Source organism: Bos grunniens, chromosome 6 (assembly GCF_055505025.1).
Source record: "Bos grunniens cultivar Pamir isolate PY7600 chromosome 6, Bosgru_T2T1.0, whole genome shotgun sequence".
Lineage (NCBI taxonomy): Eukaryota > Metazoa > Chordata > Mammalia > Artiodactyla > Bovidae > Bos > Bos grunniens.
Window position 1 is genome coordinate 58,931,313 of NC_141170.1, and position 25,991 is coordinate 58,957,303.

The 25,991-nt window shown below is 41.2% G+C and overlaps 1 protein-coding gene across 19 annotated transcripts in view; it reads left to right on the plus strand.

Annotated features, from left to right (window-relative positions):
- Positions 1-25,991, plus strand: part of RBM47 (RNA binding motif protein 47) — a 276,212-nt gene that overhangs the window by 103,314 nt on the left and 146,907 nt on the right. The window contains exon 1 of one of the 19 annotated variants that reach the window (XM_086406034.1): positions 6,550-6,631. The exons of the other annotated variants lie outside the window; for them this stretch is intronic. The gene's annotated coding sequence lies outside the window, so the exon portion shown is untranslated. Of the gene's footprint in view, positions 1-6,549; positions 6,632-25,991 lie in introns of those variants that run through there. 19 annotated transcript variants of the gene reach the window in all.

Genomic DNA, 25,991 nt, shown 5'->3' on the forward strand with positions numbered 1-25,991 from the left:
CTATTCTCTGATTTACTAGTAACAGAACCTGTTCTCAGTAATTTAAACAAAGATTAGAAGATTGAAGCCGATAAAATAATTTTCTTACAAAATGAACTTGCTTTCCAAATTCTACTCTTGATCTGACGATTAAAAAATCTATCACGTCCCAATTGATTGAGCTTTGACTGCTAGAGGGAAGTATTTGCCTATTTCAGACAGGTTTCCACCTCTACATTTCAAGTCCCTTCTGATTTTTCAGCACTGGATACAGGAGTGCAAGTGGGGGGAGGGAGATCTCCTCAAAGTTGGCCTGAGGTTCAAGTGAAACTCTGATTTGGTTTTCCCAGAGGATGCATAATCCTAGAAAAAAACTTGCTCTGAAGAGGGCTTAAGTGTGGGATTCATACGACTTAGCTAAAGGATAGATTTTGTAAGAACCTAGGGTTTGTGTGCCAAACGTTTGTGAAGTTACATTGAATACATAAATACAGTTTAAAAAAATGTTTGTCAGCATGATTCCAAGTTAAAGATTATATTGGAACGCTTCAGCTATTGGCCCGATTAAAAGATGTATTTTTCCTCTTGGGAGCAGTCTCTGTGTCTTATGATGATGTTGATTTTCTGATTTAATATTGTGAGACGTGTGTGTTAGTCCAGACAGCCACTTGCCAGGGTCATTGCCTCAAAGAACAACTAGAAAAGGATTGTCAATAATGGCAATGCAGGGATGACTTGGGTTATGAGATAGAAGGCTTTTAGAAACTCCCGAGAAGAATAGCATAGCAATGATAATATGCGATTGTTCAACTGCCACCTCAAGCTGTTAGAAACCTCTCATACTGGGATTTAGGGGGAAATGGCACCCTGCCACTTGTGTGTGGTCCTGAATCATCTTGTCAGTAAAAGACTCCTGGAATGGTCTGAGCTTGCGTTCTGATGGTTTCTGCCTCTTTATAGTTGCTTCTCCTTTTGCTCTGCCAGCATCTGTATGGGGAGAGGACTCAGAGGGAAAGGGTGTCTTTCCCTTCAAGTCAGTGTACCCCCTCTTTCCAGAACCTCTCTTTTTGCCCTGAGAAGTGGGCGAGGAAGGAATTTTCCAGCGGAAGTAGAAGGGTACAGAGTGTCTGGAGGAATAAATGGCCAGACACAAGTGAGCTCCAAACCCCTAAAATAATGTGGGATTTAATGCCCTCCAACTATTGCAGGTGAACTGGCAACTGGAGGAATCTGAGGCTCACCCCCCACCCCACTTTTGTAATTCAAATGCCCTAGTGCACTGCACTAGATGGCTCATTTGAATGAGTTCAAGATGTTGTCTCTAGGTACAGCCCAAAGTAAACTGATTACAAAAGACACAGGCCCTTCAACCACACTCCATTCTGGCTTTCATCTACTTTCTGCAGTGGTTTAAAGGACACCTGAAAAGAAAAAACAAAAACCCACAGCTTAGTTTATGTAACTTAGGTGTATAATATGAGCATTCTTTTTCACTGTGAATGTGGAGATTTTGTCATCTTAGGCAGTTAGTTTATGCCGAAGTGATTTGTGGGAGTGTTTAGATATAAACAGTTTATACATCTGTAAAATACAAAACAACAAAACTGAGACTATAGTAGAAATGCTTGACTGTAGTTTATAGTTTCTCTTTTCGGTAAACCCTACCAGGTTTTAAAGAGTGGGATCGTTTTAGAAATCAAAAGAACAATCTCTACCTTTCTGAAGGCCGCTTAAGAGAGATGACACCGGAAGACAAAGCGCTGGCATAGGCCTGAAAACGCTTTGTGATTTTGAGGAGATATCAGTCCTTTGGTCTCAGCAGATTCCCGGCAGTGCAAAAATGTATGCTTATATATTACAGCCATTTACATTAGTCAAGAAAACAATCGCTGGCCTCAAATCATGATATTTGTCTCTGGGAATATTATATGTTTGTAGCTCTTGAGAACATAACGTCCCAGTGCCAAGACCATAGTTGGTGGGTGTATGTTGATGAAAGGGGATTTGCTGACAGTGTTTGCTTCCTGATTGTGCTTTGCTTTGGCTAATAGTCAATTTTGGTCATATTCCTTGAGTTTCCGGGGGAAAAAAACCAACCGGATTGTAGAAGCAATGGATAATCCACATGTGGACAAGCAAGGGTTAATTATACATACCAATGGGCAATGGGTGGATGTACAATGAATGTGGGGCATTGTGTAGCTGAAACAGAAACAAGACACCTCTACCTGACCAAGGAAATGCCAACCTATACAAATTATAATAAAAAGTATTCACCTTTCAGAGCACTGAGTCTTCACTCAATCATTTTTGTAAAGCATTACATATCATGCCAAAAGAAAACAAAAGAAGTACTTAGGAAAGTGAGGAAGATTTTTTTTCAGGTGTTAATTTCTTAGATCAGTTTGATTGCCATTCTGAAAATGTGTATTTGGGCCTTTTGAGGTCAGGTAAAATATTCATGTGTCCGAAAGTGGGGTTCCATGTCCATGATGATGATAGCACTGTGCCTTTTGAAAAGACGGCGTAAATAATATTTCTCTTTGTTTGCTGTCATTTATTTTCAAAAATAATAACATGGTTCTCGGTACACCAAGCCCTTGCCAAGATTAGGCCCATCTTCTTAGTAGCTATCTCAAGACAAAGTTGCCTTTGTGTAACTACAACTGGGAGAATTTGGTGACACGGGAAACTCAGTAGGGCACTGCAGCTTATTATTAACAGAAAATTCAATGGCCTGATGGGTTTTTTGTTGTTATTGTGGTTGTTTTTATTCTTCCAGCTAATAATCATGATATATTTCTATGTGCAGATGATTTTACCATTTTCCCAGGGAAGAATGCAGCGGTTGAGAATTTACCTTGGAATTTAGTTAGATTATAAAAGGCAAAAGCTGCAGCATGATGATGCAGAGAAGATCTCAGCTCCGTGGGCTAGTTTGTTCTCAGGGTGTGTGCTCAGTTGCTCAGTCGTGTCTGACTCTTTGTGACCCTATGGACCGTAGCCCACCAGGATCCTTTGTCCATGGGATTCTCCAGGCAAGAATACTATAGTGAGTTGCCATGCCCTCCTCCAGGGGATATTCCTGACCCAGGGATCCAACTCAGATCTCCCTCATTGCAGGCAGATTCTTTACCATCTGAACCAAATTTGGTCATGTGTGGAGAAAAAGAAGGAGTGGTTAGCCCACATGAAAATGACAATCTGTGGGGAAAGGATGACCATTCACATTAAATTCAAACTCCATGGAGAAGTAGCTAAGAATACAGTCTACCTTGGTTCAAATCCTAGCTTGGCCACTTACAGACTACCTGATCTCTCCATGACTCAGTTTCCTCAGCTGTAAAATGCCTATCTCACAGAGTTGTTACAAGGATTAAATAAATCAATCTGTTTTATAAAGAGGGCTCAGAACAGTACCTGGCATGCAGTCAGTCTGATATGGTACATTGTTCACTTGTTATATATCATTTTAGGATTTCTTTCTGTGTTTGAATTCTTCTCATCTCACTACTCACTCCTTTTGTGACTTATTCTGGTGATGGTAATCTAGGATTCTCTTCTTAAGATCACTCCTTTTGACCAAATGCCATTGCCATTATAGGCAGGCACTATTTTTTGCAAGTTTCTTTTGATCTTTGTAACTTAGTTGTAGAAAGAAGCTAACTTAGAATCATTAACATGCCTTTTTCTTTCCTCTCTGTATATGATCATCAACTGTATGATGTTTTATCAGAAGCAAAAAGAATGATGCTATCATATCCATTAAGTGAGAGACTGCCAAATGTTCTGCTGAAAACAGTATAGATCTGGAAATGGCTAATGCAAAGTAGAAATACTCTATGTGGAAAACCTTAATACAGCAAACTTAAGTAGTTCCTATTATGACTTCTGCTGGTTAGTGTTCACGGGTCATATTCATAATCAGAGTATGAGACTTTCTCAGAACTGCCAGTGTCTTATCTGTGCACTTCTCATGGCATTTTATATCATTTGATACTTTTTGTACATATACTGTTTTCCCCTGCCAAACAGACATTAAGTTCTTTGGAGGCAGGATTTGTGTCTAAATAATATTTGCATCCCTCAATGTCCCTAGTTATAGTTAAGTGCTCAATGAATAAGAATTTCTTTGCCCAAATTCATTACCATCTAAAATGACAGCTTTTTTTTTTTTCATTTCATGGGCATGTATTATGAGTCATATTTATTTGGATGACCTCTATTTTTCCATAAGCGTTTTAGCAAAAATTGTTGGATAGAGAAAATATGATGGAGAAGTAGTGAACTCAGAAAGCAACCAGGATGGAAGCTATATCCACAGCCAAGCTTCTGAAAGCAGTCTGGATGGGGAAGGGAGGGGCTGAATTGTTGCACAGCTTAGGTGCCCATCACACTGGCAAACACTTAAATGTTTGTACCTCTTTTTTTTTCTGCTCTTTAACAGACTTTAGAAGGCCCAGACTTGTTACTAGGTAACAATGAGAAGGGGAAAATGTATTTTCTCAAATTACAAGGAATTTATTAGATAATTATCAGGGAAAAGTGCATTTTCTCAAAATTAGGGAGAGTGAACAGAGATCCACCGAGGAAGAACAATATCGAGGGAGTGCACAGCTCTGTGAGCCCCGGTGGTTGGTGTTTCTGGTATGGCTGTTGGTGTACTCTCAGCTAAGCGGAAGGAGGGCAAGTGGTGAAGACTTGTGTTCAGAGAATTGCCTCCAGTGGAATCCTATTTGTAGGGCAAAGGGAATCCAATAACAAGCTAGCTGGTGCAAACAATAGTTTGTCCCAGGTACCTCCTTTGCTCTTTGCCCTATATTGTGGGTTGCAGGATCCACCTCAAGTTATTTGTAGATTCGCTAGTGTAAGCAGAAACTGCTTACTACTATGGAGCCCTGGAATTTGTGCCTTGTTTCTGCGTGGCTCCATATTCACAGTCACTCCCAGTGGCTGAGACCAACCCTGGGAAGGCAGGAATCTTCCCAGAGTGGGACCTAGGAGTCACTCCCCCAGTGGGAAGTGTATGAGCCACACAGACCCTGAACCAAATGGTGACACCTGTGTTCTCACACATCCTACTACGGTGTGAAGGGTCTTGTCCTTTCCCCATCGGCTAAAGTTAATCAATGAAATTGTCAGTGGAATGGCAGAATCTGCTTTTCTCTTCTCCTTGCTTCCACCTTTGCCCTGATCCCATATGCTTCGTATTTGACACAGTATCCAGAGTGACTCATAAAACAGTCAGATCATGTTATTTCCCTACTGAAAACTTTCCAGAGCTTCTCCATCTCCCTCAAAAGCCAACGAGGCACTGTATTTCTAGTCCCATTACCTTTTTTTCTTTTGGCCACACTGCAGAGCATGTGGGATCTTCTTTCCCTGACCAGGGACTGAACCCGTGCCTCTTGCATTGGAAGCATGGAGTCTTAACCACTGGAATGTCAGGAAAGTCTGCATTACCTCTTAAATCTCATCTCCTATCAGTCACCCCATTATCGCTTTGCTTTAGCCATAGTTTCATGCTTCCATGGCCTTTGCACTCACTACTCTCTCTCTCTGAACTGTCTTCCCCAAATACATCCAAGCTCTACTTTTCCACCTCTTCCACGTCTTTACTCTTCCTCCCTTTGTGGAAGGGCAGCAATTCCTCCTTCCTGTTGGCACTCTCTCTCCCTACCCTGCTCTATTTTTAATACTGTACTTTTTAGCATATTTTATGATTGTGTGGCTTACTGTTTGTCTGTTCTCTAGTAGAACATCTGTATCATTTATTGATGTTTGTCAAGCATCTTAGAACAGAATCTGCCACAGACTGTGTGCGTGCTCAGTTGTACCCGACTCTTTGCAACCGCATGGACTGTAGCCCATCAAGTTCCTCTGGCCATGGGAGTATCCAGGCAAGAATACTAGAGTGGGTTGCCATTTCCTCCTCCAGGAGATCTTCCTGATCCAGGGATTGAACCCTTGTCTCCTGCATCTCCTGCATTGGCAGGTGGATTCTTTGCCACTGAGTCACCTGGGAAGCCCCTGCCACAGAGTAGGTAATCCATAAATATTTGTCAAATAAGTGAATAAAGCACAGACTCTTACACAGCACAAGTACAATGGAAAGTGTAGTACTTACTCGTGTGTTCTACTCAAAATATAACTACAAGCACGTCTTTCTACATAAGCATGATTTTTTTTCCCCAGACCTCTCCTATTAAGCTACCATATCTTCTCTGGTTTCTCTGGTTTCATTATTTTCTGTGCCACCATGAGTCCTTGATGGAGGCAGTGACTAAGTAACAAGCAAGGCAGAGCTAAGTGTGGGAATGGCGCAATCATTTCAGCACTTCTGTTTCCAAATCATAGCCTAGTCTTTGGCAATCTTTTTTGATTTCCATCTAAATCATACAGCTCTGTTTTGAACCAGTCTTGTGAATTGCTTGCCCTACAGATAATTACACTTAACTAACTCATGTTACTATTTTGGTTATCACTTTTTCTATTGTCATTTAATTATAATTAATGATTGCTCTGAAAGTAACTGTCAAGACAACTTGCACTTTTTTTTTTTTAGCTGTCTCTTCAGACCTTTGAGATTTTGCCAAATGTCAACTGTGGCTACAGGATTCCATCTCCATTCTTTTCTCAATTTCAGGGCTCAGTTAAGTATTTCCCCTTGACCTGGCATGAAATGAGTGCTAGTGTCGTTGTCTGAGTTGTTAATATCTCTGCAGAACCTTTTACAAAATTCTGGTCTTGCGTTTACTGAGTGGCACAACACTCTCCGATCTGTCATACTGGTTTGCTAGTCCCTGCCTTATTCCCTCCCTCTGCACGATTTTCCTTGGTTAAATAAAACTGCATTTCTTGGTGCTTGCAGGTGCGGCTTCCTCTGTGTGTCCTCCTGTTAGTTTTAGATCTATAACTCTGTAAAGAACTTCCCCGATGGCTGGTGGGATCCTGTGGCTACTGGGCTTGGGGACCCTAGAAGGGTTTTTGTTGTTGTTGTTGTTGTGCCAGGTGGCATGTGGGAGCTTAGTTTCTTGATCAGGGATTGAACCCATGTCCCCTGAATTGGAAGCACAGTCTTATCTGCTGGATCACCAGGTTAGGTGCCTAGAAGTGGTCTTGAAGGTGAGTGTATACTCCTGGAAGGTTCTTTGCAGTTAAAAAACAGAAATTCCTTGGCGGTTTAGTGGTTAGGGTCCCAGTGCTTCCACTGCAGGGGGCCTGGATTCCATCCCTAATCAGGGAACTAAGATCCCACAAGCGGCATGGCACAACCAAAAACAAACAAACAAAGAAACAGTATGTAAATTCTGCTGAAGGTGCGTGAAGATCGTGGATGTAGTTATTTTTGACTGTTGTTGATCATGGCTTGTGGCTGATTTACAATTATCCGGATATTTTTCATTTCTAAGTTGATTTGGAAACTGTCATCATAATTGATAGTAAAATGGACAATGCAAGAAATTTTTAAAAACCCTGAATATACCTAATAATCAGCTAATATTTGTAGTACTTTCTGCAAATCATTGTATTACTTATCATATGTACTGAATGGGACATTAAGAATGAGTAGCATGTAAATGTTCAGTTAGATCTGTGTTTAAGAATATACTGGGCCTCTCTGGTGGCTCACATGGTAAAGAATCTGCCTGCAATGCAGGAGGCCTGGGTTTGATCCCTGAATTGGGAAGATCCCCTGGAGAAGGGAATGGCTACTCTCTCCAGTATTCTTGCCTGGAGAAATCCATGGACAGAGGAGGCTAGTGGGTTACAGTCCATGGGGTCACAAAGAGTTGGACACGACTGAGCAACTTTTTTTTTTTTAAACAATATACTATGTAGGTGGAAGTGAAGTGAAGTCGCTCAGTCATGCCCAACTCTTTGCAACCCCATGGACAGTAGCCTGCACCAAACTCCTCCATCCATGGGATTTTGTAGGTGGAGCTAGTGGTAATTCTTTATGAATTAGAAAAATTTATCAAAATATAGACCTAGTTAATAGGTATACTTGAAAAAAAAAAAAGATGAATATGGAATACTTGGCAGGCAGATTCTTTACCACTGAGCCATCAGGGAAGCTGAATGTGGATTAAACGGGTTTAAAGCAGACTTTGAAAAAACCTATTTTCCTTATGTAGACACAGACTCAGCTGTTATTTATTGAGTAGCTGCTATGTGCCAGATGCCGGGTACTAGGTGTGCAGCGGAGAGCAAAAGTTCTCTGTCCTCTTGGGGCTTTCTTTAGGGGTGGAGATGGGGTTCAGTGCTCTGAAGGAACTGAGGGGTACTGGACAACAGAAGATGGGACTCTTAGCCGGAGTGGCCTGGGATGTGATGCCCCTGGGATGTGATGTGGTGCTGAAGGTATAGCATTTATGCAGTTCCTAAGACTGGAGGAAGCTGGGCATGCTGAAGGACTTAAAAGGGGCCAGTGTTGCCCCTGTGCTGGGGGCAAGGAGCAGGGAGGCACAAGTAAGGTTGTGGGACTAACTGAGTCCTAGAGCATGTGGCCCTTCAACCTCAGAAGAGTTTGTCACCCCCATTTCAATGGAAAGCCATGAAAAAAGGACTTACTTGTTAAATAATAACTCTTAGGTAAAGACTGAATTGGAGGGAGGCTGTCATGGCAGACAGATATGATTCCTTTTTGGAAGGGGGCAGTGGAAGTGGAGTCATGATGGTCAGCTGGGCGCCATTTCTTCTGTGCGCTCTCCTACCTGTTTTTACAGCCTCAGTTCAGCTGCGGTAGGGGTTTCGCCAGTGACTTGAAGAAATAGCAAGACTTACTGATGGCCTGGATGTAGGGGTGAGGGAAAGAATGAGGATTCTAGCTAAAGTTACTGGGTTCGATGTAAGGGACTGAAGGAGAACAGGTTCAAGGGGAGCTGGGGAAACCAGAAGCTCAGTTTGGGGAATGTTTACTGAGATGTCCGTTAAACACCCCAAGGAGATGTTTCCCTTTTGTATCCAGCACTTGTAGCAAGAGTGAGAGGCATTTATTTTAGACAACTATTTTGGATTTCATTATTTCTTTTTATCACTGTGTCCAAATTAGCAAATATAGATAAAGTGTGTAACCTTTATATCACACATGACTAAACAGTATTCTAACAATAAATGAGCCTTCCACAGTGTATAAGACACTGTAATGTGGGCATGGGTTAGGGTGTGTTAATGTTGAAAAATTTTAAGTATAGTTTCAGCCATTAAGAATTATCTAATTCAAATTAATCCTATATATATTTAATATTTCAGTATTATATGTTTAATATTTGCATTATATAAACATATTGATATGCTGCTGCTGCTGCTACTGCTAAGTCACTTCAGTCATGTCCAACTCTGTGCGACCCTATGGACAGCAGCCCACCAGGCTCCTCTGTCCACGGGACAAGAATTCTCTAGGCAAGAATACTGGAGTGGGTTGCCATTTCCTCCTCCAATTGATATGCTGCTCCTGCTGCTGCTAAGTTGCTTCAGTCGTGTCTGACTCTTAGCGACCCCATGGACTGCAGCCTACCAGGCTCCTCTGTCCATGGGATTTTCCAGGCAAGAGTACTGGAGTGGGTTGCCATTGCTGATATGTTACTATATGTTACTATAAATATGAATATGCTAAGAATTAAATTAATATATTTAGTGTAGAAGATATATTTGCTATATATTGAATTTATATTAAATAGCATATTTAATCAGAGAAGGCAATGGCACCCCACTCCAGTACTATTGCCTGGAAAATGCCATGGACGGAGGACCCTGGTAGGCTGCAGTCCATGAGGTCGCTAAGAGTCGGACACGACTGAGCGACTTCACTTTCACTTTTCACTTTCATGCATTGGAGAAGGAAATGGCAACCCACTCCAGTGTTCTTGCCTGGAGAATCCCAGAGACGGGGGAGCCTGGTGGGCTGCCGTCTATGGGGTCACACAGAGTCGGACGCGACTGAAGTGACTTAGCAGCAGCAGCAGCAGCAGCAGCAGCAGCAACAGCATATTTAATATTGAAAAGTAAGTGTATATCATGCATGAACAAAGACTCATTCCATAGTATAAAAGATGAAAATATTACAACATGAAGTACAGTGGATTTCCTTGTGAGGTACAACCTCTTTTAGAGGCATGCAAATTCGTGCTGTAAATATTGGCACATACAAATGGATCCATTTAGGACATGCAAATGTATTTCTTGTCTCTTCCTTACCTAACCTGATGAGGGGTCTGTAGCACTTCTGCCTAGTAAGTGAGTGAAAACTGGAAGCCAACATGGACACACTTTAAACTACATTGTGAAAGGCTGATTTGCATCTCTAGCAAATCCATATTTTAAGCTTCTCGAGCAAGCGCTTGGGAATCCGATGACAAATAAGACATGAGGCTTTGGAGCTCGGAGGGCTGGAAGCTTTATCTGTACCACCACTGTAAGCCCTCCTCCCCTACCAGTGGTTCTTCTAAAAATAAGAAGATTGAGCTTATATTTCCAAATTTGTAGAAATAAAACTCTATTGTCTGAAGCAATAGAAAACTCTAGTCCAAAAAGTAATGTTTTAGAAAGTCATAAACCATTACATTTGGGTGGAGGTAGGAGAGGAGGTTACAATGGATAATGTTTTGCAATCACGGCTATAGAAACTGTCAACGGCTGCAGCTTTTCATTCTGGTTTGTCAACACCAGTGGTGCCCATGAGGTGTAATAAAATTTATTGTTGCTTAATTGGGACAAATGGTGTGGTTTTTGGTTTTGCATAAGATGGGTCACTGCTCAAAAGGATATGTAGTATCTGAAGATTTCACATTTATTTCAGTTTTGTTTTTAATAAGGAAAATACTTCGATGACAAATTATATATGTGTGTACCTACAGTAATCAATGATAGAAAAGGAGAGTCTTGTACTTGAGTAGTTGCTTAACAGCTATCTGTAACTAAATATTTGAAGTTGAAAGTTAAAAACAGAAAATAATAATGGCTAACAATAATAGCTGACATTAAGGAGTGCCTACTGTAATGCCAGGCTTGACTTTATGTAATCAACAGAATCAACTGTAAGAAGTAGGTCCTACTATTATCCTCATCTGGGCTTCCCTGGTGGCTCAGATGGTAAAGAATCTACCTGCAGTGTGAGAGATCTGGGTTCAATGCCTGGGTTGGGAAGATTCCCTGGAGGAGGGCATGGCAACCCACTCCAATATTCTTGCCTGGAGACTCCCCTGGACAGAGGAGCCTGGTAAGCTACAGTCCACGGGGTCACAAAGAGTTGGATATGACTGCATGACTAAGCACACATACATTATCCTCATCCAGCAGATATGGAAATGAAGGACTAACAGATCAAGCAGTGTGCCCAAGGTAAATAGTGGTCAGGATGTAGATTCTCATAAGGCTTCCTGAAGGAGGTTGGGTTTGGGAAAAATCCCTAGACCAGGTCCAGTCTTCTTACCAAGATCAGCCCTTGGTTAACAGACTAGGGACTTTGGACATGGCATTTTATTTTATTGGCTTTCAACTTCTTTGCCTTTAAAATTGGCTAGAAGGCAGGGGGGATTTGAGACATGTTTTGCACAGCCCCAAATTTCTCTTAAGTTTTTTTACTTTTATGGTTCAAATCTATAAAAGATCGCTATTCATAGGATTTCTAAAGAGAAGATCAAGATGGTGGGAGTAAATGAGGATGAGGGGTAGGGATGGTTTAGAAGGGCAGTCACCCTGACATTAAGTCACAGAAAGAAAACAGCTAGGTTATATGGCCTGTACAACAAATCTTACAAAGTTCTTAGAGGCTTGATTCTTCATTTCTGAATCCCATTTGAGGAATTGAATATTACTGATATATATTCCCTGGTAGCTCAGCTGGTAAAGAATCCATCTGCAATGCAGGAGATTCCAGTTTGATTCCTGGGTCAGGAAGATCCTCTGGAGAAGGGATAGGCTACCTACTCCAGTATTCTTGGGCTCCTGGTGGTTCAGATGGTAAAGAATCCGCTTGTAATGCGGGAGACCTGGGTCCAATCCCTGGTTTGGGAAGATCCTCTGGAGGAGGGCATGGCAACCCACTCCAGCATTCTTGCCTGGAGAATCTCCATGGACAGAGGAGCCTGGCGGTCTACAGTTCATAGGGTCACAAAGAGTCAGACACAAGTGAGCAACTAAGTGGGCAAGGTGGTTCTAGACCAGTGGTTCTCCACTGCAGGAGACTGTTGTCCAGAGGACACTTGGCAAATGTCTGGAGACATTATTGGTTGCCACAGTCTGGGAGGGGCGGAACACTACTGGCATCTCTGGAAGAGGCCAAAGATGCGTCTAAACGTCCTGAAGCGCACCGGAGAGCCCCTTACAATAAAGAATTATCTGACCCAAAAGTCAGTAGTGCCAAGATTAGGAAACCCTGTTCTAGGTGAGTCTTTACAACCATTACAGTCTGTACAACAAATAGTGTTCTTGCCTTTATTATTATTTTTTTAATTTTTATTTATTTATATTTATGGCTATGCTGGGTCTATGTTGCTGTGCAAGGGCTTTCTCGAGTTATGGCTTTCTCTAGTTACTCTAGTTGCAGCGTGCTGGGTTCTCCATGCAGTGGCTTCTCTTGTTGCAGAGCACGGGCTCTAGGCTCCCACGCTTCAGTAGCTGTGGCTCTCAGGCTCTAGAGCTTGGTGCCAGTAGTTGCGGTGCGTGAGTCGCCCCGAGGCACGTGGGATTCTCTCAGACCAGGGATCGAACCCGTGTCCCCTGTATTGGCAGGTGGATTCTCTACCATTGGACCACCAGGGAAGTTCCTCATGTATTTTGCTGACATTTTCCTCTGAAGAAACTTTTTGGTTAGTATGTGATGTCCTATAGATTTCGGGGAAAAGGATAAATGCATTTAGGTTTACAGTTGTTCCTGGCCGAAGGAAGCTTAGTTTTTAACTAGTTTCCATAAGAAATTAATTACAATCAAAGAACACCTTTTTGTGTTATGCTAAGTCAGGTCATTTAAGGTCCCAAAAGCTCTACAAATACCCTGTTAGATCAGAGCCTTTGTTCCTGCCTCTAGCAGACTTCGTAGGATATATTTTGTATAGTGTAATTCATGAATTTCTAATTACACTCTTTGAATGTCAGATTCAAACCCTAGATACCATTATCCAACACTCCACATATTATGGATTCATCATCAATGAATTCTCTCAAATTCCAGGGACTTTATCTCCATTTCCCTCCTTTTACCCTTAAGATCAACTGGCTCAACCATTCCCTTCTCCAAGGGATCTTCCTGACCCAGGGATCAAACCTAGGTCTCCTGTATTGCAGGCAGATTCTTTACCATCTGAGCCACCAGGGAAGCCCCTACAATTTACTATGTCTTGTTAAAGAAGTACTTACTTTTCTTCCCTCTAAAGCTAACTTTCAGGCTTCTCAAGGTAGCGGATTTACCTGCACGTGGCTCTCTTGACCCTTCATGCTTTTGACATGAGTCCTTTTCTTTCTCGGTCTTAATCTTTCTGTTCTGAAGAGGCTTGTGCCCTATCAGTTCAGTTCAGTTCAGTCTCTCAGTCGTATCCGACTCTTTGCGACCCCATGGACTGCAGCACGCCAGGCCTCCCTGTCCATCACCAACTCCCGGAGTTTACTCAAACTCATTCCATTGAGTCGGTGATGCCATCCAGCCATCTCATCCTCTGTCTTCCCCTTCTCCTCCCACCTTCAGTCTTTCCCAGCATCAGGGTCCTTTCAAATGAGTCAGTTCTTCACATCAGGTGGCCAGAGTATTGGAGTTTCAGCTTCAGCATCAATCCTTCCAATGAATATTCAGGACTGATTTCCTTTAGGATAGACTTGGTTGGATCTCCTTGCAGTCCAAGGGACTCTCAAGAGTCTTTTCCAACACCACAGTTCAAAAGCATCAATTCTTCCGCGCTTAGCTTTCTTTGTAGTCCGACTCTCACATCCATACATGACTACTGGGAAAATCATAGCTTTGACTAGACAGACCTTTGTTGGTACAGTAATGCTTCTTAATATGCTGTCTAGGTTGGTCATAACTTTTCTTCCAAGGAACAAGCATCTTTTAATTTCATGGCTGTAGTCATAATCTGCAGCGATTTTGGAGCCCCCCAAAATAAAGTATCTCACTGTTTCCATTGTTTTGCCATCTATTTGCCATGAAGTGATGTGACTGGATGCCGCGATCTTAGTTTTCTGAATGCTTGATTATTTTCATTGTTCCTCTCGTGGCACTGGAAATGTAGATATATACATCTATGATATTTTTGTTATGATGGAAAGTTGTCCCGATTAACCTAAGATGATCTGTGGTTTTGCCCAAGAATCAACACTTTCAAGTTTGCTTCCAAAACTCTTCTTCAAAATTCTATGTGATTTGCTGGCCTTTCTAGTAGTAATAACTTCAGCCATTTATTCATGGAGTAAAAGGTTCTATGTCAGACATTGGAGATACAAAATGGATAAGAAAAACTCTCAGTCCTCTCAGTCCTTTTATTGTTACTCATTTGGTTGTGCCGGATCTTAGTTGTTGCATTTGGGATCTTTCAGTCTTCACTGCGGTGTGCAGGATCTTTCAGCTGCAGCATGTGGGATCTAGTTCCCTGACCAGGGATCAAATCTGGTTCCCCCACTTTTGTGATAGACGTATTTATTTATTCGTCCAGTAATTCACTGAAAACCATTTGTTTTGTGTACATTTATTGTGTCTATTATATTTGTGTCAAATACATTTATCTTCTAGAAATAAAAACAGATATGATTTAAAGGAGCTTATAGGCTAGTACAGACAGACTGACAACATTAAAAATGAGTGCCGTGAAATCTTCTAGATGCTGTTAGGGATCAGTAGCATCTGTTTAACCTGAGGAGGCGTATGCAGGGAAGAGGGAACCTTAGGAAACTCCTCTCCTCATAAACGTGAGACCTTTAATACACCTAACATTTACATAGCGTGTGTTAAGTGCCTGCTCCTATCTTAAGCACTTTACAAAGATGAACTCATTTAATTCACATAAAAACACTATGAGGTACATACAAGTATTATCTGCGTTTTACACACTGGAAGACTGAGCTTCAGAGAGATCCAGTAACGTGGCTAGGGTTACATTGCTTGGTAAGGGCAGAACCAGATTTCAAAGCCTAGCAGTTTGGCTCTGAAGTTAGCTGTGATTCCTTTGTTTTGTTTTGTTTTCGTTTATTTATTTTTAATCGAAGAATAATTGCTTTACAATTTTGTGTTGGTATATGCCATACTTCAACATGAATCAGCCACAGGTATACATATGTCCCCTCCCTCTTAAACCTTCCTCCCACTTCCCACCTCATTCCACCCCTCTAGGTAGATATGATTCTTGAGTCTTGAAAGAGACTTAGAGATATGAAAAACAGGTAGTTGCCAGTTGGAGGGAGAATCCCTAACCCCAGAAAGAGATGAAGTGGGGAGAAACTTTAGAAATAGAACTACATCTCATAGGCAAAACATGTAATTTATAGAAAATAAATAAAAGTGGAAACTGAAAAAGAAGGAAAAATCACCTGGGTTCCTACTTGTTAAACTTTTTGTACCTTTGAATAATGTGCTTGTGCTTTTTCACTAGTTGTCCTTGAACCGTAAAAGAAAGTCTGTATTACTTTCCTTCATATTAGCTCACTTAATCCTTGCACTGTCCCTGTAATTTCGGGGTCTCCATTTTACAGAGGTGGACATTGAGGCTCACATGGAACAGTTCACATGGAACCCACAGTCTAACTCAGGCCTTCTAAATTGATCTTCTGATTTTTTTTTTTTTTTTCTATTTCACACCTACCTTCTGAAACAAAGGTGGGTATAAGAAGAGGTGTGGAAATGTATCCATACACTGCAGATAATTCACATGTTTCATGTCATCTTGTTTTTTCAACTCAGCGATGACAGCGGGATTAGCAGACTAACTCTAAGGAATGTTCATGTAAGACACTCGACTTCATCACCGCTGTCCTGCTTGCAGGGTTTCTGCTACTTGTGTTTACTTCATAACATGGATTCACCCAGAGTGTGGCTTCCTTGCCAGGATCTTAGAATTGTACCTGCCTTTACTAACAGCGGCTTTGGCAGGTCAATGGTTATCAGAGCAGAGATTGTCATTGCTCCAACAATCTCTAAGTTCAGGATTTGCATGTTTGCTGGGCACAAACAAGCCTAGTTGACAGGAGAGAAAAAGAAATCCAAGTCTAAGCTTGTTTCAATCTCGATGGCAAAAGAAAGGGCTTTTTATGCTGTTTTGTACACAGTCTTAATACTCAACAGGGGTTGGGCCCCCGCGTTGGGGCATAAGATCTTCGGTCACTAGGTTGGTACTTTAGAGCCTGGACACTTGGGGACATTAAGTATTCTCCGAGTCTGCTCTTCCCGCAAATGGTAAGGTTCTACTTACTGTATCAGCAGGCATGGACTGGAGCAACTAGTGGGTACTGGCATTCTGATAAATTCTGAGGAGTTGTAGGTGAATCACCTACCCTCCCTGCCTTTCAGGCTGCTTACACTCCAGTGGGGACAGCTGATGTCTTCCAGTTCAGTTCAGTCGCTCAGTTGTGTCCGACTCTTTGCAACCCCATGGACTGCAGCACACTAGGCCTCCCTGTCCGTCACCAGCTCCCACAGCTTGCTCAAACTCATGTCCATTGAGTCGGTGATGCCATCCAATCATCTCATCCTCTGTGGTCCCCTCTTCCTCCTGCCTTCAGTCTTTCCCAGCATCAGGGTCTTTTCCACAACCTCTCCCAACTTACTATAATATAACAGGGCACACGGTCTGGACAAGAGCTCCAGAGGAGGGGGTGCTCAGGAAGGAACAGGGTCTTTTACCTGAATTTTTTAAAAAATATTTTCTTTTTATTTATTTATTTTGCTGTACCGGGCCTTAGCTGCAGCAGGCGGGATCTTTAGTTGTGGCATGCAAACTCCCAGTTGTGGCATATGGGATCTAGTTCCCCAATCATGGATGGAACCCAGGCCCCATTGGGAATCTTAGTCTGTGGACTACCAGGCAGATACCTTAGCTGAATTTTGTAGTTGTTTTTGGAGATGTGATTCACATACCATAAATGTCACCATTTTTTTAAAAGATATTTTTAACACAGACCATTTTAAAAGTCTATTGAATTTGTCACAACATTGCTTTTTTTTTATATATTGGTTTTTGGCCATGAAGCATGTAAAATCTTAGCTCCCCGCCCAGGATCAAACCTATACCCACTGTACTGGAACGCAAAGTCTCTACCACTGGACCGCCAGGGAAGTCCCTAAATGTCACCATTTTTAGATTCAGTGGTTTTTAGTGTATTTCACAAAGTTGTGCAATCTAATCCCACCATCTAATTCCAGAACATTCTCATTATCCAAAAAAGAAATCCTGTGCCTCTCAAGTAGTCATTCCTTGTTTCCCTTTCCCCCACACACTGTCAACCACTAATCTACCTTCTGTCTTCCACATATTTACCTGTTCTGGACATTTCATATAAACAGAATTATATAATATGTGACCTTTGTGTCTGGCTTGTTTCACTTAGCCTGTATGTTTTCAAGGTTCATCTATGTTGTAGCATATATCAATGTTTCATTCCTTTTTATAACTGAAAATATTCCATTGTATTAACATATTTTGTTTATCCATTCATCAGTTGATGGACATTTGGTTTCAGCTGAAGTTTGAATAAATGGACAAGGGTTTGCAAGGCATAGAAAGGAGGGTGTATTTTATGGCAGATAAAACCCATCATATAAATTAACACATATGTATGTGCTGTAGTACCCGTTGAATGCCAGGCACATTTCACATCCTCATTACAACCCAGTGAGGTGGCAAATAAAGCAGAAATACAATTTGCCCAGGTTACCAGCCTGCTGTCAGCCAGGTTACCAGGTAGAGAGCTGGGGACCAAATCCAGGCAGCCAGGCTTTGGAGTTCACTGTTCAACCACCTAGATTTGCTGTGAAGCTAGGGTCGTGGGACAAGACAAGCCTGTTCTGAAGAACTGTCTATGGCAAGAGGGATGCAGGAGAGTGAGATAAATGAGGCCAGAGACTGAGTATCCTGTACTCAACAATTGTCTTTGTGAAAGACACATCTGACTGCATCATTCCCCTATTTTAAAACTGCCTCTAGTTCTATGTTAGTTTCCCAATGCCAGTCATTGCTTACTGCCTTTATAATTTTCCCCCTATGTTTTACCCGTATAAGTGTTTAATTTTTTCTTTAAATCAGCTCACTTTTGTTTTTGCTTAGGCACATTTATTTAAAGTGGAACTTTATCTCCCTACATTAACCGGAAAACTAGTATTTTTCTAATGCATGTTTAAATTCGCCAAACCATTAGAGATTGAAGTGCCTCCACTTATTACCACCTAAAAGCAGCTTGCACACCAGTATGATGTGTCATATTTATTGAGAAATTGACGCTTGCAGGGTAAGGTTTGGACACTGTATAGGCCCTTCAGAACCCTGCTCCAGTCCATGCTCCAGCCGCATGTGTGCCTTGTTACCACAGTACCCCGTGGAGTTGTCACATCAAACATGCTTCCCTTCTCCTTGAACTCATGCTTTTTCATTACAATTTGTTGTTCTTTTGACTGTCTTTCCTCTTCTCTCTCCATTCTTTCTTATCACCAGCTCATAAAATTCCTCCCTTCTTAAGTCTTCCCATATCCTCTGGGTTCTCCAGAACTTGGCTCTAATATGTCTTACTTTGCTGTTACTTTTTTAGTGTGTCCCTGTCAGATTTGAGGTGCTTCAAGGCTGGGAACTTTACTTGTTAAATGAGTAAATGATTGATGAAGGCCAAAGAGGAAAGACCTTGATTGTGACAGTGTTATGAATGACATTTCCAAATCACAGAATGTTTTGAAACAAACATGATCGATTCTGTTTTTAACAAAACTAAGTGGGGTTTGTTGTATGAGATCAAATGAAAGAGTAAGATCCTGGAAGCGGGGAGAGGAGATATAAAATAAGCACTGATTAAAATGCCAGGTGTCTAAAAGAGGACCCACTAAACCTGAAAGTATCTATGCTTTATGAGCCAGCAGTTTCACTCCCAGGTATGTTCCCAGCAGAAATCTGTTACATATGTTCATCAAAAGGTAAGTTTCACAATGCCCTTAGAAGCATCATTAAAAATATCCCCAAACTGGAAGCAACCAAGATATCCATCAATAGTGGAATGAATTTAAAAAAAATAGAATACTATATACAGTGAGAATGAGCAGCTATTACTGCATGTAGAAATGTGTTCACAGTTCACAAACCTGATTTTTAGTGAAAGAACCCTGGCTTAATAAAATATATGAGTCCCTTTTACCTAAAGTTCAAAAAGAGACATGTCTATGGAATTAGAAGTCAGAATAGCTGTCAGCCTTGGCTGAATGATGACTAGAAGGGGACGTAAGAGGGACCGCTAGGGTTCTGGTGACACGTGTTCGGTTTGTGAAATTCATTGAGAAATACTCTTTTAATCTGTGCATTTTCTGTACATATGAAATGCTTCAATAAAGTTTATATTTTAAAACATACGAAGAAAATAAAAGCAATTAACAAAAAGGATTTTTAATTTTTTAAATTATTTTTGGCTGTGCTGGGTTTTCGTTGATGCATGGGCTTTTCTCTAGAGGCGAAGAGTGGGGACGACTCTTCATTGCAGTGTGCGGGCTTATTGCAGTAGCTTCTCTTGTTGCAGAGCACAAGCTCTACCACGCGGGTTTCGGGAGCTGTGGCTTGTGGGCTCAGTGGTTGTGGTTCCTGGGCGCTAGAACACAGGCTCAGTAGTTGTGCTGCACAGGCTTAGTTGCTCTGAGGCGTGTGGGATCTTCCCAGACCAGGGATCGAACTCATGTCTCCTGCATTGGCAGGCTGATTCTTCATCACTGAGCCACCAAGGAAGCCCCCAAAGAGAATTTTTTAAATTAAAACGTCTTGTTCCAGAAAGAAATAAACAGCAAACTATGAAAACTAAGAAGAGAAACTAATGGTGAATCTAAGACCCTGAGCTGCTTCTCTCCGTTTTCATTTGGCTTCATTGTCTTGGAATTTATTACCTGCCATGATTTTTCTGTAAAAGTAATAACTACTAAGAAAAAGGCATTTTGTTTTACAACATATGAACCATATGGAGTCATTATTCTCTTTCATCTTTAGAACATCTCTATGAGGGTTCATTATTATCCCTATTCTCCAGATGAGGAAGCTGAGGCCCAGAGAGATTTCTTAATGTGCCCCAAGTCACAGGACTAGTAAGTGCCTGAACTGAAACTATTCCTCTAAGTCCTGTCTATGACTCAGGGCCATCTGGGAATGGCACTTGTACTTGAACTTTGGGTCTCCAGGAAGAGAGAGGAACAGAGGAAGCTGGCACTAAGGGAGAGAGAATGGTGCGCCATCTACATGATAAATCCACCATGGAGCTTTGTAACTCGTTGTGTCAAGTCAACCAACAAGTAAAGCAGAACTTTTTTGACACGCGAGCTAAATTAATTGTTCTTTTCTGTCTAAATAATTAAGGGCTTATGTACAAATTAAATGACCTCAAGTTAATAGAGAATGCCATTGACTTGATTGAGTTGTAATTGAAAATGTTTTTGGCTGCTTCCAGTTAGCTTTCAGTAAGCAAAATTGTCCATGGGTGGACATCTAGCATTTTTCAGCTGGACAGGACCACAGGGGCTTTCTGGTTTGACATTCCATCCAATGTAGGAATGCTTTTGCAGCATTAGTGATAATCATGCTCTGATAACATGTGCACTGAGAGCACGCAAGGGACCAGGTGCTCATTACAGCTGCCAGAGTTGCTATTGTTAATATTCCTATTTTACCGATGAGCAAGTAGACATCGAGAGGTTAAGCAGCTTTCTCTAGAACACAGAGGTAATTATAGCCAAACAGATCTAGACACAGGTCTTTCTGACTCCAAACTTGCAGGGTTTTGTTGCTGTGCTTCCTGTTTCCATCTTGGCCTTGAATTCTTACAGTGGTGGGTGCATCATCATGATACCTCATCCATGAGACACTTCAGGCTAAGAATGGAGAGCCCTACTAGGAAGCCCTTATATCTAGCTAGAATCTTTCTTCTCTATGCAGGAATGGAAAACTGAAAATGATATAATAGGATAAGAGAATAAATTAGCCTATTCATAAAAACTTTCATCTATATAGGGCCTAGTTTTGCTCTCAAGAGTAATACTGCTTAAGATTCCTTGTTTTGGGTGAAAGTCACCTCTCCAGAATTTTTTTTTTAAGTTAATCAATTAAGTAATTTTTACCACACTGTGCAGCTTGTGGAATCTTAGTTCCCTGACCAGTGATCAAACCTGAGCCCTAGGCAGTGAAAGTGCAGAGTCCTAACCACTGGACCACCAGAGAATTTGGTCTCCAGAAATTTTAAGTGAGGGGTTACATTAGTCTGTAATTTTCAGAATGATGCAAGGGCTTCAATTATCTCTTTTTTTTAATAAAAAAAAATTTATTGAAGGATAATTATAATATCGTGTTGATTTCTGCCATACATCAACATGGATCAGCCGTAGGTTCAATTGTCTCTTGGTGTACATTAAACTATTCTGATTTCCTAGTAGATCAAGCAACCACCAATGAATACCTGTCATCTCTCGTGATTCGGGCATTGCTCAGCAGGGACATTCTTCATGTGGATATATACATCAAAAGGAACTTGTTGGTGTTGATCAATTTGTGGCTTGTCTGGTCCAAGAATCCAAGACGGCTTCTCTCACATGTCTGGCACCTTGGCAGGAATAATCTCAAACCTCTTCATAAGGTCTCTCCTACAGGGTAGTTGAAGTTCTTCATGTCAGCCAGGCACTCCAAGGGTGAGTGTGCCCAGAGAGGACATTAGAGCTGCCAGTCTCTGCAGACCTGGGCCTGGAACCTCGCATAGGGTCACTTTCAGGTCAAAGCAGGCACAGAGCCTACCCAAATTCAAATGGAGGAAAACACACTCCACCATTCAGTGGGAGGAGTGTAACAAAGGCTCTGTGGTAATTTTTAATCTTCTGTACTAAGGATCAGCCTAACTTAATCCCCATTTTCCTGGGTTGGAGGTGGTACTTCCTGTTTGGGTTCTGAAGTTCTCCTGCTGAATTTATTGCTTTCTCTTTTGGGGGGTATCAGAACTTTAGGAATATCTTTTTCTAATAATTATTTTAGTTATAGAGCACAATCTTTGCCAGTTCTAATTATTTGCTGAAGTTAAAGATGATGAACTTATTGGTATCAGAGCCCTATAAGGATAGATTCTCCTTCTGACTGACAGACAGAAGACATGCTGATATAATACATTGGCAGGTAAAGCACAGAACAGAAGTATGCTGGAGAGTGGGTAGAAAAAGAATATAGAAACCCTAAGTCAAAAGGTTTTTAGAAATAGTTTAATTTATTGCCTTATCCTATTACATCATTTTCAGCTTTTCATTCCTGCAGAGCATTTGTGATGTTTTGATTCTTTAAAACAGCATTTTAAAAGTTCTGTAATTTTGGTCAATGATGCTTGTTTTCCAGTATAAATGGAGGCAAAATTCAATGGTTATTCTGCTACTTATATTAGTAGAAGGAGTTAATTGAAATTATTTCTAATCTTTTGATCCCTGTCACACTACTCTGCTATGCAATAATACACAAAAGAATTTTCAGAAAGCAACTGTTGGGGACCTAGCATAGCTCTCTGCCTTAAAAATGTGCCATTTTGTGAAGTTGTATTAGCAATTTGTATACTAAATTGACCACAAGGTGCTGTTTTAGAAAACAGAAAGTGCTTTAGGCAGAAATAAAATCAAGATGTTTTGGATAAGAGATGTGAATACATTGTTGCCAGGTACCTAGTTCTTTGTGCTTGAGATCCTGAGGGAAACTCATGTAGCAGTTCAAAAATTGAGAAAAGCTTTTCATGGGTAAATGTTGTTTGTTTATTTGTTACTGATATAGTCATTAGTGCAAACAGAAATGAACTGGAGCACACTCATTTTATGTGCCTTCTCTTTTACTTCTATTGAAATATTTCAGACCTACTGAAAAGTACAAGAAACGGTACTTTTCCAAATACCCCTGTGTACATGGGCCAACATAAGGAATAAAACATGAGAGAACTGAAGCCCCTTGCAAACTGCACCCAATCCCAATCCCCTTCCTCCCTTCACAGGAGGGGTCTCACCCAAAATGTAGGGATTATCACTCCCTGGCATGGCTTCTTGCCTTTACTATAGTACATATGGTATAAACCCATATATAACCTGTTGGCTTACTTAACGGTTAGGGAAAAAAATCAAAAGAATAATCTTTTGTGACACCTGAAAATCATATGAAGTTCAAATTTCGGTTCCATAAATAAAGTTTTATTGGCATACAGTGTAAAAACATACTGTCCCTGGTTGCTTTTATGTGGCTTGGCAGCTCTGAGTGGCTGGAATGGAAACTGTATGGCCCACAATGCCTAAAATATTTACTATTTGATCCTTGCAAAAAAATATTTGCCGACCCCTTGTCCAGCACACACACACACACACATAAACACAGAGTACCTAATTTGGCTAGAGAAAGATTGATGTGGAGGTCTGTGTGCCTTGGCTGGGAGCAGGCTGAAGTGGACAAAAAGCTTTTTTTAAAAAAAAAAAAATTTATTTGACTGCACCGGGCTTTAGTTGCAGCTTGTGGAATCCAGGTCCCTGACTAGGGCACCCTCTTAGCCCCTGGATCACCAGGGAATTCCCTCTCTGGTTTCTTGACAACGGCAGTGATTGACCATTCCCCTCCCATCCCCCCTCCCCTGGATGATTACATTTTGTTCCTCTGCTCTAAGCTTCTTTTCCTCTTACTCTTGCTTTCCCCACCCCCATGCCTACAAAACCAACAAATTCTGTTTGTCCTGTGACAGAAAGAACAGCTCCAAGGATCACCTCCTCCCTCCAGAAAGTTCTCGGCTTAGCAGTGTGCTGTCTCTTCATTTGGCACATTGAGTTCCCTTGGACTTGCCTTGTCTTCTTTCTCCTAGAGTTTATGTCCTAAGAGATTATGTCCACACCAGCTGCAGACATAGGTGGAGGTCAGCAAAGAGTAATTGAACAAATGCCCTTTTAAACATAAATTTATAAAAAGTTGATGAGGAATTTCAGCCTTTTGCAAAAATAATGATACCTCTTCCTTGTTTTTTAACAATGGATCTTTTCCTTTCCTAAGCCAGAATTAAACAGATATTTGTTCCAACTTGATGATTTCCTCTTCTAATAATAGATGAATAATGGATGGTGCTGTGCACTTCAGGGGTGTCCCATGGCAAGCTTCATGGACTTTGAAGCCAGGTAGCCTGTCTGTTATTGGGGAGACTCTGGAGATCCCTTAGGATAGAAGAGGGGAATAGCAATCTGGGGTGTCTGCCACAAAAGTTAGAATACAGAGAGCAATGATACAGTCTTCAGTCTGAAGGAGCTTTTAAGTAAGTGAAATAAAAACTAAACAATAGAAAATGATAAATACTGCAAGGTAAATACAAAGTAAAATGTGATAAAGACTGTAAGAGAGGTACAGAAAAGTTACTGGATTGGAAGGGATGGAGAGATGATTTCCTTCTGGGGACAATTGGAAGGACTTCCTGAAGGAGGTGGCAGGGGAAAACAACAAGGGTTTGGATCAATGGAATCTAGAGCAAGAATTTTCTCGGCCATGGGGACAGCATGAAGAAAGGCACTGAGGCAGAGTTATTCAGATCAGATCAGTCGCTCAGTCGTGTCCGACTCTTTGCGACCCCATGAATCGCAGCATGGGGTCGCAAAGATATTAGGTGGCAAATAGATAACAGATCAGTCTGACCTTCTGTGAAGGGAAATAGAGAGATGAGCACGGGAATGAAGGAGACTATCTGGTGAGGCAAGGCCTTGAATGCCCGGCAGAGGAGTTTGGTAGCCATGACCGTGTATCTACTCCTGCTTGAAATAGGAGTGCCTGCAGAATGATTAGAGTCTGAGCTCTGGCTTCTGTTCTAGAAGACTGCTGTACCACAAGACCTTGACTTTTCCTGTCTGGGTCCATTGTCACTCCAGGCAGATTTGCTGTCTCAGTACAGAAGATGTTAAAGACACTGGAATGCGCTGTTTCACAGAATGCCTCCAAAAGAGCCAATCTGAGCAGATTGCGTAAGGGCCCCCATCTCTCCATTATCATTTCAAATCAGGAGAAATATCCCTGACTATAGCGGAATTTGCTGTCCTTTGTGTTCCTCACTTTTCCACAGTTCTGGTCAGAAAAGAGGCCAGAGTGGAAATTTTCATGTTTAAAGTGGGTGGAAGAGGGGAGGAGAGAAAAATAAGAGATTTTTCTAAACTATTTCCTTGGATTGTTAGGGACATACATTTATGAGGGTTTCAGAACCTCAGAAGTGGTCTTCCAGGGGTTTCTTTTAGTATAGTAGTCAGGTATAAGTCAAGGTTTCCATCTATGAAGGTGATTTATTGAATACAAAAATTAAATAGTGTTTTTATAATAATGTGTATCCTAAATAGTTTCCATTGATACTAAATGGGATGGGGAGGTTAGTAAAACTGAATTAAGGTTCAAAATGTCATTTCAGTGAGGAGAGGAAGGGGCAACGATTCTCAGGTGTGTACAGCTTGAGTCCTGGGTCAGACTCACTCTGGGTCCAAAGCCTGGGAATCTGCATTTTGATATCTACCTGAAATGAAAGAGTTTTTAAAATGTTTTTATTATGATAAAATATAATAATATAAAATTTATTATTTTATCCATCTACTCTGGAAATTTTTCATCTCCCCAAACTGAAACTTATTAAACAATAATTTCCCATTTTTCCCTTCCCCAACCCCTAGCAACCACAGTTTCACTTTACTATGAATTTGACTAGTCAGATAACTCAAAAGTAGAATCACATGGTATTTGTCTTTTTGTGAGTGGTATATTTCACCTAGCATAGTGTCCTCAAGGTTCATTTGTAACGTGTCAGAATTTCATTCCTTTTTAAGACTGAATAATATTTAATCTATG